The 6,170-nt window shown below is 36.9% G+C and overlaps 1 long non-coding RNA gene across 1 annotated transcript; it reads right to left on the bottom strand.

Annotated features, from left to right (window-relative positions):
- Positions 1-301: 301 nt before the first annotated feature.
- LOC137146233 (uncharacterized) lies at positions 302-4,295 on the bottom strand. Its single transcript, XR_010917853.1, has 2 exons — positions 4,249-4,295; positions 302-1,936 (listed from the first exon to the last, which is right to left on the bottom strand). It is a non-coding gene; the product is annotated as an uncharacterized lncRNA (long non-coding RNA).
- Positions 4,296-6,170: the final 1,875 nt, after the last annotated feature.

The following is a 6,170-nucleotide window of genomic DNA, read 5'->3' on the forward strand; positions in this document are numbered from 1 at the left end:
TACCTTTAAGGATGAAATTTTCCTGAAGATGAGAGTTTAAGTCCTAACTTACATCTAAGTCATGTCCTATGCATACTGGTCTGTTCTGGAACCTGTTAAGTGCTGTGGACATCCATGTTTGGATTTCAAATAGTTCCCAAAGTTTACAGTTATTTGAATATTAAGTTTTGATTCAGGCCAATTTCTTCAAAAAGAGAAGATGAAGCTTTTGTAAGCTTTTCAGCTAGTCTTACTGAAGGGCACTAAATGCTAGCAAGGCTACCATATTTATTTGCTGCGTAATGTTATATCTTGAGCAGTTTGTGGCAGAAAAAAAAGCCCAGGGATATCAGGACTATAAAATCAGGACACAGGTCACTCTAAATGGAGAGGTCTTTGGGGGATGAAGGCATCAGGAGAAGGGGAGTAGTTAAGTTTTTTTCCCCCCTCCTGTTAAATTATTGTGATTTGGGAATAACTGAAAGACTGTTTATTCAGTTGTATAAATGAATGTAATAGGTGATCAGAGCCTGGGATGGTTGTTTTAGATTTTTTGTTTTTTTTAAGTGTAGTATGAATTGAAATAAATAAGAGTAACCATGGCAAAGGAAATATTTTCCTCCCTTCTGATTTACACTTGGTTTCTCAAAAAGCAATACTGTATTATTAGTTTGGCTACTCGGATGTGTCTAGAACATGAAGCATATTCTATTAGTTAAATTCCATACACATTAGACCAGAATCTCCCATCAAGGACACTATTTTTACCATGTTGCCCTCATAACCCATCTTCATTAGATGTTCTGTAGCATGGAGGAGGGTGAAGAGGAAGTGACACAGCCTGGAACATGGTAATCTTGCTGCATATTATCCTGGGGAATGAGTGTTCGGCTATCCTGGTCCTCTTCCCACTTTGATCCCTGCAGAGGAGCACTCCATAGGGCCTGATAAATAGGATTAGGATGATACTGATGGGGCAAACACCAATTTCAAGCATTCAGGGGAAGACTTGCGGTGGGAGATCCTCTACATCAGGTCACAATGTGGCACTATGGACCTGACCCACCAAGGACCTCCACAAAGGCATGTTCAGTGACATCAGAAGGGCTCTGCAGACCTGCAACTGTGAACCTATTTGTGTTCATTGCTTGACCGGGGCCTAGATGTTTACTTTAACTTTACATTGTTTGTTAACTTACACTGAGAGTTTTCAATTTTTTTTGGGGGGGTGAGGGGGGTGTTGTTTTTATCACATTGTGCCTTCCCCATTTGAGGCGGTAACTTGACCTTGGAAAAAACACATAGCTTCTCCTACTGTGGTTCTCTGTATACCAGGGATAACATTGAGTTCACAGGAATAGTTGGCAATGTCAGAAATTACAGCCTCATAAAATCTTAAATTCTCATCATAAAAATATATAAAGTAGAGAACTATGAGGGTGCCTTACATATTGCGATGCCAGGGTTAGCAGTACTACAATACTTTTTAAATATAGCCATGTTATAAACAAGTAAGGTTTTCCGAAAGGGGGAGGGGAGAAGATAGGGACATGAAATGTTGTGCTTTTTGGTTTTTAATAGATCTTTGAAATAATGTTGCTAAAGGTCCCAGATCTCCACTTAAAGGTTTTTAAAAGAATAGATTGTAGCAGTTAAACCTTGTTTAAGATTTCAGAAGTCTGCACATCATGGGTCCTCGGAGACATATGAATAGCTTCAGGAGTTGTGTTCAGTTTCCTAGGGCAGAGTTTAACTGCATGAGTGAAGGTCCATTGTGCAGGAATCAAAAGGTGGATTTTCAGCCTGTTGCAGTCAATGGAAGTTTTGCTGTTGACTTCAGTAGGGCCAGGATTTTATCCAGAACTTCTCTGCGGGTGGTTACATGACTGTGGAACTCATTCCTGGACCTCCAAACCATCGTCAACATCTCCACTTTCCATTCCAAGTGTGACCTCACCTTTACAAATTAAAGCATAAGCCACTGGTCAGGGCACATTCTGTGTCCACACGGTGCTGTAGCCACAGAAGGTACAAGTCCATTACAGCTCCCAGTCCCGGGATATAGTCCTTTAGCTCAAACCACAGAAGGTCAGGTGTTTAGATCTCAGAGTCCAAGTGCTAACCAAGATGACAGTCAGTACAAAAGCACAGAGAGTATCATACACAAAACATCACACTCGTAAAAATCTGTATGCAATTTTTTCTCTGGGGAGAGAACCACATATGACACAATAGTCTCATCAAGCTCTTAAATACTTTGCTAGAAGGTTTACAGATGACTCATTGATCAGTGCGGTATTAGAACCTGAATAAAATACATTTAGGGAAATGAGCATGTGTGGACAGGGTAGTCTTGGCACAGAAGGGGTTAGATTATGCACAGTGGTGATTTAACAACAAAGGGAAGCAAGTGGTTTTTCAATCATGACTTTTCTGAGTGTTTTGCCTGAGAAGGGCAGACTTAAATCTCTGTTGGAGACTCTGGCGGTGTCCTGTTCCCTCAAGCTTTTGAGCAGATAAATACACTGAATAATAGGACTGTCTGGTTATGACACATCTAAAGCTAGTTAGATTCTTATTACTGGAGTCTGTCTGACTGACTGAAGTCAACAGGATTGCATGGATGTAAATAAATGTAGAGTACAGTTGTAAGTCCCTTTTCCATAACTGCAACATTCATGCCTTAGAATGGAAACTCATAAACACATCAGAGTTTTTGTAAGTTATAGCTCACATCTTTTTATTTACAAAACTATTCTGCATAAAAATAGTTCCCATTTATTTTTCCTTCAGAATTTCAAATTGTTAAATATTTGCATGCATAATTAATCTCTCATATGGCATCATTAAGTGGATACAATTTAGTCTATCAAAAAATTTAAAACAACCCAGGTGGCAACAGATGCTGAATATTTCAAAGACACCTTACTCCCATTTGTGTGGCTTCACATTTGTGTGAAGAGAACTGAAACACACTTTCCAGGCCCCTGTGGTGTATTTGATCAGCACTATGAGGGCAAATGAGCTTCATTGTAATAGTGTCCAACAGGTGTAAAAGTGCAGAAAGGGGTTAACGTTAGAGTGTTTTATGGTTATCTGCTAATTACAATCCACACCGTAGCACTGAAATCTTACACATTTGTCATCTCTGTAGCATGTTGCAAGAGCTTTGAGACCTGCAGTCTGACACTAACTGTTCTCAGCCTGACAAATGAAATTAAAGTATAAAATATTATACCAATGATAAGATGGAATTGTGCCTGAGGGCTAAAGCAGCTATTCTAATATGATCCATTAGGTAGCTTCTTTTCAAACTTATATTGAGTATGTTTTGTATTGGCAAGGGGAGTAGGGCCATGAAGAAGGGAGAGGTTGTTAGCATGCAGTATTTGTCTATATTGTTGGGTTTATATTTACTGTATTGCAGTCCATTTTTATGATCTATTTAATTGATCATTAAAAAGTGTTCAGAGCTAGGACTTCAGTTCATTTTTATAGTGCTTATCATTTTTTTTCTGGTTTAAACAGGGATTTAATAAAGAACTGGGTGCCTTGTGCGTGTGAATCACTGTAATCCTCCAAAGTCAAAGTTATAGGATTTTAGAGTAATTCAGATGTTGGGTTGAATCTTAGGAAGGATTTACTAATGTTATTTTTAGAAAGTTAATAAAATCTTTCCTATATTTCAATAGATTGGTCTCCTGAACGTCTTCAAGATTTGTATACACATATTTTCAAGAGAATGTCTTTGTCATCTGTGGCCTTTTGAACTTTCCCTTAAAACTCAATTAAAAATGCAACAAGTAACAAAAGAATGTTTCTAATCATTTTAGGTGACAAGCTTCCACCACCCAGGGAAGCTTTATTTCAAACAGACACCCTATTTCACTGAAAAGAGTATGCAGGATGAATTATTCAATATGCCCCAGTCAATAAACTTTTATACCATACTCTGTTCCTGAACAGACAGTTCAGGCTCAACTTTTATTTTGGTTAAACCTAAATGAAATTACTATTCAAATTCAAGCCAACAAGCCATTAAACTTACTTATGTATTAAGTAAAAAAAAACAAACAAACAAAAAAATCAAGCAAACTAACTCAAAGAAAAGCATTTCAGAGTAAAGACTCCCTAAGTACCTCTTACTCTCCTCTGTACCTAACAGACACTCCTGAATACCTAGGTCTCAGTATGTGAGAACATACCATCTCCTCAGAAATAAGAAAAGGAAAATTAGGGAAAAGCATAAAAAGACTTAGAAACACTTACCAAGAAAAACGGGGGGGGATACAGCAAGTAGAAGCCATTTGCAAAATGGCTACTTTGGTGTGGTAGCAGCTTGAGTCTGCTAAATTTAAAGGCCCAGCCTTCATATAATATGCTTGGAAAACTTTGTATAAGAGAAACCTGCTTCAACAGTAAAGTTTAATCAGGAACTATGTAATTGAAATCTATACAAATGCAGCATTTTGTACAGCACTGCTATGCCATATGTTACTTTATTTGGCATGTTGTAATATTCAGGTACTACAAAGTAAGTTTAAATGTCATGGTTTGACATTGTGGGAAACAGCTTCCTATGGAATGGATCTGCATCCTTTGCATTTTCAGAGTCTTTTCTATTTACTTTAATAACTGTTGGAATTGCAGAATTGGTCCCTCAAAAGGGACCTGCAAAGAAAAGAAAAAATATGATCTTTATGGCTTCATTATGGTAAATAAACATGACTTGATTTTTTTTATTTGAGTTTTTTAAAAAAACTTTAGGAATGTCTTCTCTGGACATTTCACTTTCCAGTGGAGGACTGATTGGAGAATAGTGACATCACAAGAAACTGAAATTTAAACTGCAATTGTTGGAAGAAAAGTGCTATATAAATGCAAAAATCATTACCGTTAAACTTTTAAACAACAGATTGTCTGAAGCAGAGCTTGAACTCCCCCACTATCATTACCAAAGTGCTAATTCCTAGGGATGGTCCCATGATGACACTATAAATACAACCAGTCATGCACAGCTAACATAAACAGATAAAAATGCCCCATGATAACAGCACTCAGAGCTAGCATCACACTTCTATACCAGCACACGTATGTGCAATTTATCTCTTCCCATTGATACTAGTATCTGGCACTGGTATTGTAAAAAGATATTGATTTAATTTTATTATCTCTTTATTTTGTTATAAAACAAGGATTATTTCTTTTCTCCTGTGGGCATCTACATGAATTATTATGAAAGACTATCCTTGTCAGCTGTGGCCCTTTGAACTTTCCTTTAAAACTCAATTAAAAAAAAAGCGTAGCAAAAAATGTTTCCAATCATTCTAGGTGGCAACACTTTGCTGTACTGGGAAGCTTGATCTAAAATGGGACTTACTATTTCACTGAAAAGACAGCATATGTTATGAATTATTCAGTCTACAGTCAACGACCTTTATATCATCCTCTATCCCAGGATAGATGGCTCAGGCTCAAGAACTATATTTGTCAACAATAAACTAAGTCTTCTACCCAAAGCCCACACTGACAAAGTGTTCAACTGCGTGTATGTTGTTATGGCTGTCATTTAAAGCAACTAAAGGAAGGAAATTAAAAGTTAGAGCTGCTCCAGTATTCTTAACTCACCTTGTTGTAGCTAAGAATTTCAGGAACTCAGAAAAATGGCAATATTACAAAAAGTACTGTAGACTCAAAAATATGAAGCCACACCAGTGTCCGTTAAGCATAGAATTACATTTGTAATTGAAAGTAGCAATAATTCTCGGTTTCATTGTTTTTTGTTTAAAATATAACCTTATTTCCATGGAGGAGACTTTAGTAACATAACTGCCATGTACTAGGAATGCAAATAAAATGGGCCAAATTCTCTGCTGCTGAAAATCAGTTGGCCTCATTAGAGTTATTCCAGCAGAAAATTTAGCCCAGTAGTGCTATTATGTATTGTTTTTCCTTTATTGTTGTTTCTTTTTATTTTTAAGACGTAGTATTTAAAAATAAAGAAAAGGAAAATAAATAATAATAAAAAGTGCCACAGCTCTTCTCCTACACTGAAAAATGAAACAAATATATGGCCTCTTTTATCCCATTGTCTGATAGGATGTGAATGGAACTTTGACCTCTTTTTCCTATTTGCATTCATTTCAACCAACAAATTGTACTGGGATTTTGCATACTGTTCCTCTGTACTT

This window comes from Emydura macquarii, unplaced genomic scaffold (genome assembly GCF_026122565.2).
Source record: "Emydura macquarii macquarii isolate MOO-44397 ecotype Brisbane River unplaced genomic scaffold, CSIRO-AGI_Emac_v2 contig_431, whole genome shotgun sequence".
Classification (NCBI taxonomy): Eukaryota; Metazoa; Chordata; order Testudines; family Chelidae; genus Emydura; species Emydura macquarii.